General features: G+C 33.7%; 1 protein-coding gene across 3 annotated transcripts in view; it reads left to right on the top strand.

Moving 5' to 3' along the window:
• Positions 1 to 13,756, top strand: part of Gpc5 (glypican 5) — a 1,012,282-nt gene that overhangs the window by 267,549 nt on the left and 730,977 nt on the right. The gene's annotated exons all lie outside the window — the stretch shown is intronic.

Raw genomic sequence — 13,756 nt, 5'->3', positions numbered from 1 at the left:
ATTTTATTGAACTTGTTCCCATTTAGTTTAGAAACTGTAGCTACATATATGTTTATGTGTGTACATGCAGGATGTATTTTGTGTGTGTGTGTGTGTGTGTGTGTGTGTGTGTGTGTGTGTATCAGATGCTTTTAATTTTGAAAAGCTCCTGTTCTTTCCTCACTGTGGAAGACTTCCTGCTGTTTCTGTATCTTGGTTGCCATCCAGTGGTTCACTTGTGCAATGGAAGAAAACCTTAGATTTCCAAGCACACTGACTTTCATAATTCAAACCCAAAAGGCAGGTGTTAATTTATAATTACTAACATAAAAGTTTTAGCCCAATAAAGTTCAAGCCCAATAAAGATCTCATCCGGACAGGAGTAAGAGAGCTCTTTCATTCCCTCAGAATGTTTAAAAACACCTTCCACTTCAGAAAATTATGCAAAATATGTGTGTTACATTTCTTGTGAAGGAAGTGGGGCTATGGCTCAAAGTGATAAAACAAAAGAGCTCAGCTACTGCACCCAGGTCCTGAGTTCAAGCCCCATAACCTACCCAAAATAATAATAACCAACCTACTAAACAAGGTTAATAATTGGTGAACTTATATATCAATGATGTATGCAGTCAAATCAGATGTTACCTTTCTGTATTTGTCTTAAGAATATTATCCCATCCATAAAATATTAAAACAACCATAAAACTTGGAACACAGTTAAAAATGAAAATAGAGGTAGAAAAATTTTCTCTAAATAGGCAAGTGGTTACCTATGAAATTTATTTATTTTTTTTATTTTTGTCAGTCCTGGGGCTTGAACTCAGGGCGTGGGTGCTGTTCTTGGGCTTTCTCAAGGCTAGGGCTCTACCACTTAAGCCACAGCACCACTTTTGGCCTTTTTCTGTGTATGTGGGACCAAGGAATTGAACCCAGGGCTTTATGCTTGCTAAGCAAACACTCTATCACTAGGCCATGCTCTGGCTCCTTCTCTGAGATCTTGTTTAGATATGTTATGCTTGATTGATTCTTGCTTGTTTGGAGTAGTATTGATTTCCCAGCAATGCTGTTTCTCTTTCCATTACCAGTTTCCCATTTCTTTATCCTATCACACAATGTTTTGTAGTTTCTTGTACACCATTTTACTCATATGTTAGTTATCACTCTTTCTTTTCATCTGTTTACTCTATTGCACATAGCAAAGCTCCACTCATGTTAATTTCCAACTCTTCATTATATTAGCAAAGAATACAACTATTTTTATTCAACTAATTTTTATCGCATTAAATCCAGAAAATTGAGAGTGTTTCTAATTAGTTTTAATGTCTCTTTTAAGATTCTACAGAAAGTTACAGATAGATAATTAAGTTGTCTCTGAATAGACAGCTTTATTCTGCTGTGTAACCTGAATGTCATTTATTGATTTTGCAATAATTGATTAAATCCTTTACTGAGTGTTGAACAGATGTGGCTAGCATACATATTCTTTCTTGGCTCTTGATTTTCTTGAGGGAGGAGGGAAATTTTTTCATTGTATAATCACACATATAGAACTACATATGAGGTGATTTTTTTGGAACAGATTCTGACAAAAATAATTATGATAAATAGATACTGGATTTCTTTTGTCACGGGCTTTTTTGCTATCTGTGATGCTCATATATATGTATATATGCATCTATACATATCTAATTTGGAGAATTATGCTGATTTGTTAATAAATAAGCCTGTTTAACAGGTACAAATTTTCTTAACAGGGACCAAGAAACACAACAAATCAAAGAAAGTCTGGATAAGTGGGACTTCATTAAACTGCAGAGCTTTTATATGGCAAAGGACATAGCTAGCAAATTAACTAGAAAGCCTACAGAATGGGAGAAGGTCTTCACTAGCCATACAACACACAAAGACCTTATATCTAAAAATTGAATCATTCCAGAACTAATCTCCAAAGAAACAACCATCCTATTAAAAGATGGGCCAAGACTTAAAGAGAATCTTATCTGAAGAAGAAATAAGAATGGCCTACAGACACATGAAAAAATGCTCAACATTTCTGGCCATAAAAGAAATGCAAATCAAAACAATTCTGACATTCTTCCTCTCTCCAGTTAGAATGGCCATGATCAAGAAATCTAATAACAACAGATGCTGGAGGGGATGTCACTAGGAGGGATTGCTATACATTGTTGGTAGGAGTGTAAATTGATTCAACCACTAAGGAAAGCAGTATGGCAGTTCCTCAAAAGACTAAATACAGAGCTCCCCTATGACCCAGCAATTCCACTACTTGGCATTCAACCAATGGTCTAGAAACAAGGACATAACTAAATCCACTAGCACAACAATGTTCATTGCAGCACTATTTACCATAGCAAAGATATGGAACCAAACCAGATGCCCCTCAGTTGATGAGTGGATTAACAAGATGTGGTATTTATACACAATGGAATTCTATGCTGCTGTCAGAAATAATGACATTGCCCCATTTGTAAAGAAATGTAAAGACTGAAAAAAATCATATTGAGTGAAGTAAGCCAAACTCAGAGGAACATAGGCTCAATGGCTTCCCTCATTTGTCATAATCAGTATTAACCTTGGGCTCTCCTAGCAGAGATTTACAATAGAACAAAACCTAGATACATAAGGCCACATAGAATGACACTAAATTAAAGAACCTCCAGGATATAAAAACAAAAGTCATATAACGAGTGATTGTTGACCTTAATGTACTATGTTATCTCTCATCTCTTTTGTTGTCCCTTGGTTACCTCATATTGTTACAGTATTTCACCTGGTTATCTGATATATTGTATATATACGTATTTGGTTATTTGAAATCGGATAGGGAAGGGAGGAAAACAAGATGAGGGACAGGAGTCGGGGGAGGGAAATGGGGACCAAGACATGAGATAGGGTATCAATGTATGTGAAGTAATGCGCCTTCTATCTGGCAAATATAATGTAATCCTTCTATTAATTACAATAAAATATATATAAAATAAAATAAATATGCCTGTTTATAATTGCTGTGTCAAATAATGCTCCATTGTATTTTAAATTTCATGAATATGTGGTAATCATGCTAAATATAGTTGGGAAGAGAATGTAAAGTGCAATGTATTTATATAACTTTATCTAGTAATCTGCTTGAAAAATTACAAGAGAATAAAACCAACAGTATGAATAAAGATTTTTGTACTTGTAAAAAATTAATATGGCAGAATTCAGACAGCCTTGAAACCATATATATAACTTGATCGATTTCACACATTCAATGTACACATGTATGTGCATTACAGAAAAAGTTCACTAAAGAATTTTGTTGACCATTTTTATGTCTTGCATATGAAAGCTCTATTTTAAGGTCATGTATCCATTACCCACTCATAGGTACATTTTATATGCTTCAACTCTGTGATAAGTATGCATGTCTCTTTCTGCTCAGGATGTTATTCCAAAATATCATTGATTGGTTAGGTAGTCTAAATAGCAAATGTTTGTTTATCTCAGTTCTAAAGGCTAGGAATACAAGACTGAGGAGAGTACATGCTTTGTATAAGCACTTTTCCCAGTTTGGGGAAAGCCACCTTCTCCTGGTGGTGGAGAGAGCAATGAAAAGGGCTCTTTTCATCAGATGCTCAATTCTATAAGGAATGTCCCCATTCTGATTACCTGAGCTAGCTATAGTTTTGTCCCAAAGGTCCAGAAAGCTTCACAAGACCAATGATATAGATTGGGGATAGAAAGGATGCATTTTGTTTTTGCTCTAATAAAGAACTGAAAATGAGCATTTGTCCTATTTGGTGAATTCATGATCATTTTTGATTACTGCCTTGCTACATAAGCTTTAGTGGGGAATCCACAATTAATTTTATTTTATTTTGTCATGCTACTTGTTCAAATAAAAGCACATAATTGAATTAAATTATGGATAGCCTTATCCTAAGGTTTGATGGTCAGAAAAACATGCACATATTTTTTAAATCTTTGAATAGTTGCATGTATATCAGAAGAAACTCAAAACTAAACATGCATTTTATAGAGCTTATAAAGTACAACTTTCACTCATTTTTTTTGTTATTGAAAATAAGGTCTTATTGTGTAACCCAGGCTGGTCTTGAACTCATAATTCTTCTTGCCTCAACATCCTCAGTGCTGGGATTAAAGGTATGCACCAACAGGCCAAGTTCTTAAGGTAATGTTATAAATATTTTGTAGTGCAACTGTAATTTGATTATAACCCATCCCAAAAGATCAGGTGTGACATTTTTTGCTTTAGGCAGTCTGTGACCACTCAAAATGTTTCTGAATCATTTATATAACTTTTAAATGACATGTAGTCACTGTATATTAAGGCATTTCTTTACAGCATTTCCATACATATAATGTACTTTGATCATACTTACTTCTATATTGATTTATTCTACCCATGCTTCTGTTCTCCCTGGTTCCTTCCCTTTCCACCTCTCTGTGTCTCTATTCTATATTCATGACCTTGTGTTTGGAGTTTTTCTCCTATCCTGTGTTGTGGGACCACCTTATTTCACTTAGTAGGATGATTGTGAGTTCTATCCATTTTCTAACAAATGGAATACTTTTATTTTTCTTAGTGACTATGTAAAATGCCATTGTGTATGTATACCACATTTTGTAATTGATTATGTAACTCTGCAAGTAACTCACTATGGTGTAAATGGAGCTGTGGGGAAAAGAAAAGAAAAAAAGATTTGCATGTATCTTTATAGTGGGATGAAGTTTTGTTGTATTTTGGCAGAACTGAAATTTGAACACAAGACCTTACCCTTCCAAGACTGATCCTCTACCACTTGAGTCACAACTCCAGCCTGATTTATTTGCTACTTATTTTGGAGATGAAGACATGATGATTTCTGATTTTTTTTCCTAGTCTGATAATGAATCGTAATTCTCCAGATCTCAGCCTCTTCTGTATATGTATTTCTGAATTTTCTATATGTAGATGACTGAAACTACAGATATAAAACTTGTATTTACAGAGGGCTACCTTTTTGCAAGATTAGGAGTGATTATCCAAGCTGTAGAAGTATTCTTTCTTCCCTCACCTTGTCATCTAATTTATTATCCATTTTCTTCTACAATGATGCTGGAATAGTTTCTATAAGATGTAAATCTCTTTTTTAAATATATTTTTATTGTAATTAATAGAAGGTTTACATTATAATCACCATGTAGAAAGTGCATTACGTCACAAACATTGATACCCTTTCTCATGTTTTTGTCCCCATTTTCCTCTCCCCATCCCCTCCCCTCATCTTGTTTTCCCCCTTCCCTATACTATTTCAAATAAACAAATAAAAATATATACAATATATCAGATAACTGTAACAATGAGATAACCAAGGGACCATAACAGTACATTAAGAACAACAATCACACATTATATGGCTCTTGTTTGTGTATCTTGGAGGTCCTTTCATATAGCCTCATACTATATGGCCTTATATATCTAGGCTTTGTTCTATTGTAAATCTCTGCTAGGAGAGCCCAAGGTTTATACTAATTATGACAAAAGAGGGAAACCATTGAGCCTATGTTCCTTTGAGTCTGGCTTACTTCACTCAATATGATTTTTTCTGTCTTTCTATTTACTTAAAAATGGGATGATGTTGTTCTTTATGTTAGCAGCGTAGAATACCATATTGTATACATATCACATCTTGTTGATACAGTCATCAACTGAGGGGCATCTGAGTTGGTTCCATATCTTTGCTATGGTAAATAGTGCTGCAATGAACATTGTTGTGCTAGTGGATTTAGTATGTCCTTGCTTCTGGACTGTTGGGTAAATGTGAAGTAGTGGAATTGCTGGGTCATAGGGGAGCTCTGTATTTAGTCTTTTGAGGAACTGCCATACTGCTTTCCTTAGTGGTTGAATCCCTCCTGGTGACATCCCCTCCAGCATCTGTTGTTATTAGATTTCTTGATCATGGCCATTCTAACTGGAGAGAGGTAGAATCTCAGAATTGTTTTGATTTGCATTTCTTTTATGGCCAGAGATGTTGAGTATTTTTTCATGTGTCTGTAGGCCATTCTTATTTCTTCTTCAGATAAGATTCTCTTTAAGTCTTGGCCCATCTTTTAACAGGATAGTTGTTTCTTTGGAGATTAGTTCTGGAATGATTCAATTTTTTGAGCTGTTGATGTATATTAGATATGAGGCCTTTGTTGTATGGCTAGTGAAGACCTTCTCCTACTCTGTAGGCTTTCTATTTAGCTTGCTAGCTATGTCCTTTGCCATACAGAAGCTCTGCAGTTTATTGCAGTCACACTTATGCAAACTTTCTTGAATTTGTTGTGTTTGTGGGTCTTTATTAAGAAAGTACGATGTAAATCTCTTGTACAAAATTTCTTTTCATTTTACACCTAAATATTTCCTTAGACAGAGCAGAGTTCTGATGTTCAGAGTTATAAATGGAAAACCTTGATCTGGGATTGTAAACCTTGTATTCATTTTGTTTGTCTTTTATTCTTTGAAGGCTCATTGATGAGTGTTGATCCCTGTGCTCCACAGACAGACCCAGAAGGCTCTCCAAGCCTTTACTATAGGCAGGTAAACTTCTCCATCGATTAAATTACTCTCATATCTGTAAAGCTTAAATGTGGGAGGCAATCTCTATGTTACCCCCCCTCCCCGTTTCCCCCTACACCCCTGCCCTGGCCCACACCAGAGAAGTTTGCCTTCTCAAGAAACCTCATATGACTCTTTATAACTGTCTCTTTTTCAGGAGCTCTTATATATTTATTGCTAAGGAATTTCAGATACAGTGGTCCTTGTCAGTCTGGAAAAGTATCCTATGCTAAAATTTAATACCAAGTTACTACTTGTTAAGATTTATACTTAAATATCTGAGAAAAATTGAGCCTAAGAAATGATTCTTCCCTTTATCTTTAAGCTCTGCTTCAAGATTATTTTCTAAATCTGCTAAAACTTTTCTTATTAGTCAGCTTAGTATAAGAAAATGATTTTTTCTATTTAACATAGTTGTTTTGATGATAAATTTATAGGTATGCTGTCTTTTTTATTCTTCACTGAAATTTATGGATAGGTGATTTTTGTTTAAACATATTTTGATATTCTAGAATATACTAAAAATTGTAACTACTGACTATTGAATATATTATTAATAGAGTATTGTAACCAGAAAGAAGAGTAGAGAGATATGAAAAGAAGAAAGATGGAAGCAAAATAGAGACCACAGAAGGAAGGAAGAAAGTAGAAGGAAAGCAATAAGGAAAAGATAGAGTGAGATAAGAAGGGAGGGAAGAAAGGAATAAGAGAGAAGACAGTTAATACATGGAAGCTATTTTGCAAGATCTAAAACCACTGTCTCTATGAATGATGCACAGATGTTTGCTTAGATTAACTCTGAGTGAGAATGATTTTATGGCAGTTCCACAACTATATATGTGTATCTGTTTGCAGATTCTATTGTCATCGAAATGAACACTTACTGAATGACAATTTGGCTTACACATTAACTGCTGGCACATCTGGATATTTAAGCAACAGATTTTATTTCCATAAAAATACACATGAGTTCATAATGTTTATTTATTACCTTATTTTCAAAGAAGCCATGAACATTTGTGTGTGTGTATGTGTGCACACACACACATGCACTCATGTTTACCAGTCCTGGAGCTTTAACTAAAGATTTAGGTGCTCAGAGGGATTTTTCTCAAGGCTAGCTACCCTATCACTTGAGTCACAGTTTGACTTCTAGCCTTCCTGGTGATTAACTGGAAATAATCATCTTAAAGACTTTCTTGCCCCATCTGGCTGTAAACTGTGATCCCCAGATCTCAGCCTCCTGAATAACTAGGGTAACAAGAATGAGACACCAGCACCCGACTACCCCATGAACTTAAAAAAGCTAAATAGCAGCAAGGAATTTATCATAAGGTTTACATGACTCATCTTGCCCTAATCTAAGACAGCAAACTATAACTTCCTGTTTAAGAAATTTTTGCTGTGCCTTCCTATTACTGAAAACATGATTATATTGGTGTTTCTTGGTGTATGTATTTTAGATGATTACTGCAGCCTTTTGGTGAACCAGTGTGCAAGAAGTTCTTCTCATGAGACCTCCTACATTTGCCCTGTATTTGTAACAGAAAATGGAGTTCTCCAAGGAAGTATCTCAGAGACTTTAAATAACATCACTACATCTTCAGTCTTCATTTTCTGCCTTGCCTACTACCACCCAGGCCCCAACCCTCCCTTCCCCCCCTCCCGCCCATTTCTCTTTCCCTACATTCCAACTGATGAGTATATATCTGTCCTACCAGGCTCCCACTTCAAGAATTTCAGCTATTTCTCTAGCTTTGTTGTATACCACTTTATCCAATGCTGTCTATCAGGACTTCATTGGCATGTTATGGTTACTCTTAGGAACTGTGAATTGATGGTCCTGAACCACAAGCAGCTAGAAGAGGATGGGGTGGGGGGAGAATGTTCTCCAATGAAGACATAAATGTTAAGTGTATGAAGTTAAGGCTTTTTTAAACCCTCTGATTTATTATACAATGTATATACACATTAAAATATACTGAGTCCATGTATATAAAATAATTAAATATATACAGATATACCCTGTACATATACAAAAATTTTGATACTTGAATGTACATAATTTACAAGTGGTAAATTCTTTGATGAGGAATAAGTAACGAAGCTTACACCAGTAGATTCCTACTTTTTTATTGTAAAAGGGTTCAAATTACATAACTCAGGTATTGAGCACATTTATTTTTGAATAGTATCACCTCTTTCCCCATTTTTCTCCCAGTTTTCCCCCACCCTGACCTCCCTTTCCCACAAGTTGTAGAGTTTGTTTTCAACATAGTGTCTAGTGAGTATCACTGCTGAATTGGTTCACATTCTACCCCAGAAGGAAGTACAGAGATGGTTCCTTCTCTTTTGCAGATGGCTGACCATAGGCATACCAGATGAGCAGAAAATAAGTTGTTTTTTAGTGTGTCTCTAATTGGACAATAACCTTTCAAATTGTAATTAAATAATCTATCTCATGGATTGACTTCCATTCTATATATCAAAGAGAGATGAATGTCTTCATTATACTAGGCCAACCAAGTGATTTTTTTGATATTTGTTTCATTTTTTAATTAAAGAATTTATTAACGTTGATTTTTACATCATATTTTAAATGACAAGTTTAACAAACAAGTGTTCAAGGAGGGAATCTCTATTTACAATCACTGGGACTTAGTATTTACAACTTAATCAAAATTAAGCTAAGGGTTTGTATGTCATAGAAACATATTAATTTATGAAATAACACATTATGTCTATAGCGTCATAGGTTTTTATGTCTATATAGTTATGTTTATATTTCCATTACCATGTCCATAGCTTTGGGTATGCAATCCAGATGCCCTACTGCAGATGAATGGATCCAGAAAATGTGGTATATATACACAATGGAATTCTACATAGCCAACAGACAAGATAAAATAATGGCATTCACAGGGAAGTGGATGAATCTAGAGCGAATCATGTTGAGTGAGACAAGTCAAGACCTAAGGATCAAAAGGCGCTTGGTATCCTTAATATGTGGCTATTAAATCCAAAGAGTACAAGAGCGAGGACTCAATAACTGCGTACCAAGTGATTTTTTAAAGTTTACTTATTATTGTTTTTTTTTTTTTTTTGGTTTGTTAGCGTACAGTCCCATCTGTCCTTTTCACTGTTTCCTTTGCTATGTTTTACTTTATTAGAAACCCCCTATTCACTCAGGTGGTTACGTAAGTTCTTCAACATTCTAGGTGTTAATTGGAGATAAGAGTCTCAGGATCTTTTGTGCCCAGACTGGCTTTTAACCTTGATCCTCAGATCTCAGCCTCCTGAGTAGCTAGGATTACAGGCATGAGCCACTGCACATGGCTAGAATCTTTTCATTTTACATATGTATTTTCTTGAAAATTTCCTGATACTTTGCGCCGCTAAACACAAGTAGCTTCTTCGAAGTTATACTTTGTAATTCCAAAATATTTTGTTGAAGGTCTGTAATGATTGAAGGTCTGGTGTATTAGTGATTCTATTTTATTCATGATATGTATACATTATACATATAGAAAGAATCATTAAATCATTATATATAATAATAGTAATGTCATAATATCTCTATAGTAATCATTACAATATCTACATTTTACAAATAATGTAAGTATCAATGTGTGTGTGTGTGTGTGTGTGTGTGTGTGTGTGTGTTGTGGAAGGAGGAAGGGAAAGAAACATGATAGATCCTCCAAAAGTATTTGCTGAATAAATTTACTGAAGACAGCAGGTCTTTTGCACGCATAGCACCAAGATTTCAGTTAAGAATAAATTCTTTTATATATCAAATAATGTGATGTTCAGTACAAAATACATAAATAATTTTATTACTATTTGAATATTTTATTATTTAGAAGATTTTCTTAATATTTTGATAGTTGGATGTAAAAATATAGGTAAAATGTAAATATTAGAGTAGATTTTACTCATCTGTATTTTCCAATAATAGTGACATGAAAACATTACTTCTAGTTTTTTGGTTTTTGTTTTTTTCCATGTAAGGTTGATGTACAGATGATTTAAGCAAGGCAGTGAGTAGATTTCTTTTCAAACACTGTAAATCCCCCTTGTTTTCTTCTACTTTCCCTTCCCCCATCTGACCTCCCCACTGTTGTAAAGTTCATTGCCAGCATATTGTCTTGTATCACTGTTGCATTGGTTCACTCTTTGTCCTTTATCTCACCATTTTGTTTTTCACCTTCTCTTCCACAAATCAGATAAACATATATACAAGATGTAGGATACCAAAATCAACTGTGATAACAGGATAAATAAAAAAAAATAAAGAAACAAACAAAAATGAAGGAAGAAAGCAATAGCTTAAGGCAGCATATTAAAAGAAAGAAAGAAACTCCCCCCCCACAAAACCCTCTTCTTTTTATATTGTGGAGTTCATTTCAATTTGCACCAATAGATATGCTCATATGTACATAGCTATAGTACTATTATGATCTTCTGCTAGGACTTATCCTAGACATATAAATTATTACAAATGAAGGAAACCATGGTGCCTGTCTTTCTTGGGTCTGGCTTACTTTACTTACTATGATTTTTGTCAAGTCTTTTCATTTTCTTATGAATGGGGCAATGTCATTCTTTTTATGAAAGCATAGATTTCTATTGTGGTTACATATCATATTTCATTTCATTCTTCTGGATCTAATTAATGATTATTTCAAATATTCAAAGCTAATTCATTAACTGGGTTAAAATTAAGGTGGTTGGTATTTTCATGGATAGTTTCTTTGCAGGAGATATTATTTATATTATTTTGATAATTTTAATGTTGATTAACATAGTTTTATGAGAAAATCATTTCAACCTATGAGCTTTGTGATTATGTGCGAAATATAGACATAACTTTTCAGTTCAACATATCAATTTATGAGTACAATGCATATTGAAACCATATTATTTATAATGATTTAAGATTTCCATGATGTAGTTAAAAGCCATATATTTATTTAATATTTTCATCATTATATGTTTATATTATAGACAGGCTTCATATATTTCTAAATAGTTATCACTTTTCCTTATATACTCTCATTATAAGATAAAATAAGCAAGTATATTTTGGGTTCTTAACTCTAAAGCTAAGTTGTATTCCTTTGAACTTTAAAAAAAATGACATTAACTTTATATTACTACATATTTATTTTGAGGTTTGTAAAAAATCTAAATACCTGTTAGGTTTGGGGATAGATGCCAATTTTTTGGATTACTTTCTTTTAGTTTTGAATTCCTATTACATTGAAATAATGAAGAAAGATCTTTTTAAAATTTTTACTTATTTTTTATTTTTTGTCTGTCATGGTGTTTGGCTTTTGGGCCTTTGTGCTAACTCTGAACTCTTTTTCCTCAAGGCTCATGCTCTCCCACTTGAGCCATGGCATCACTGAGGCAAGATTTTTGATAGCCTGGCCATGAGCTATAAAATGTCAAGAACATTAATAGTGGAGAAGCATATTCTCCATATCCATATTCTCATTATCATTCTTTTAAGACTTTAACTGAAACCAATCTGTTGATCAGGGCTGTTTCCATGATTTCCTTGTGTGTGTGTGTGTGTGTGTGTGTGTGTGTGTGTTATTTGGAAATTGAATGCTTGTGTTGTTTGTTTGATATTCTTTCTGAAATTTTAACAACCTAACACTAGGAACACATTTGAAATATATATATATATATATATATATATATATATATATTGTTGGCCTTAATTGGAACAAATTTCACCAGCATTAATACTTACCCACTTATCATGACTCCTCTATCTCTGTGTTCTTTTTTTTATACCTTGCTCTACTCTTAGCTGATTCTCCAGCTGTCCCAAAGAAATATGTCTTTGAAATTATGAATTATAACATGCAGAGAAATTAATAAAAATCAAAGGAATAGCCCACAAACAATAGAGAAAGAGCTAAAGTGACACATATTTTTCATGTTACAATTCCTAAACTGAGCTACAATTCAATACTGGAAATATGTCTAAATACTGTAATTTCTTGATTGCTTTGTATGGATTAGGGGTTGTGGTAATATTTTGTGGAGGGAATTATTAACTGTTTATGCCTTGCAGAAGATGATGTGTTCGATGTAACATAACTAATTATTGTCAGACACAGATTTGAGTCCAACTATTCCCTGCCATTCTATTATCCATATTCCAAGGCCTCCGATAGTACAGTGCTACAGAGAGGAGATCACTTCTTTACATCATATTTGTAAGCAAGAAAACTTAGATGCTTTTTCTGAAATGGACCCAAAGGAATGGCTAAAGCAGAGGACATATTACCCCCAAAATATAAACCTTTTAACCCTAAACTCTACATGTTCATATCAGATGTAATAAAACAGTATTTTAGTTATTACAAGATGTAGTAGATAATGTTGAATATTATCATAATGTTGTAATATTTTATTATGTCAGTTTTTTTCTTCTATTTGATTATTGGATGATGTAGGCAAGTCATCTGAATGGTATTGTCTTAATCTCTTCATTCCTAAAAGAGGAATATTAATACATTTTACAAATGCATTGTTAAGGTTTCATAACCCAATTTATGTCACACTAAGAGCAAAGAAATATAGCAGAATGTACACATATATGATTTGCTTCTTTGTTGTTTTTGTTTTTAACACAATAGATGATTTAAAATACTTAAAATGATTTGTTAAAAAGTATTTACCAATTGAAAGTATTAACTGATATGTTAGCTTCATTTTTATTTGGGTTTATATACAAAGATATACATGTACGTGTGTATGTATATGTAAAAATGTCTGTACTACTTTAAGATACAAATCATTGAGGAATGTAAACGTCAATTTTTGAGAATTATCCACTTGGGGCCTTTACACGAAACAGCATGACTGTTGCTTGTTTTCCCCACAAAGACACAGGGTATCATCTCTATCATCTACATTCAGAATTTGCTCCCACACTGCTATTCCTAAGTGTCATCTCCTTTGCACGGATGACATTCATTATTCAGTGTTCAACAGCCTGCTGTCATGACAAGTCATTTAGGAGAATTTCTTGACATCTCTTGTTTAAGGTTAATGTTTTATTTAACTGATGTAATTTTGAGACTACTTGTTGTTTGTCACACACAAAAAAAAGCTTGGTGAATTAGAGAATGGATAGATATCAAGTATTCT

Source organism: Megascapheus bottae, chromosome 11 (assembly GCF_031878675.1).
Source record: "Megascapheus bottae isolate mThoBot1 chromosome 11, mThoBot2.hap1, whole genome shotgun sequence".
NCBI lineage: Eukaryota > Metazoa > Chordata > Mammalia > Rodentia > Geomyidae > Megascapheus > Megascapheus bottae.
This window is presented reverse-complemented; position numbering and strand designations above follow the sequence as displayed.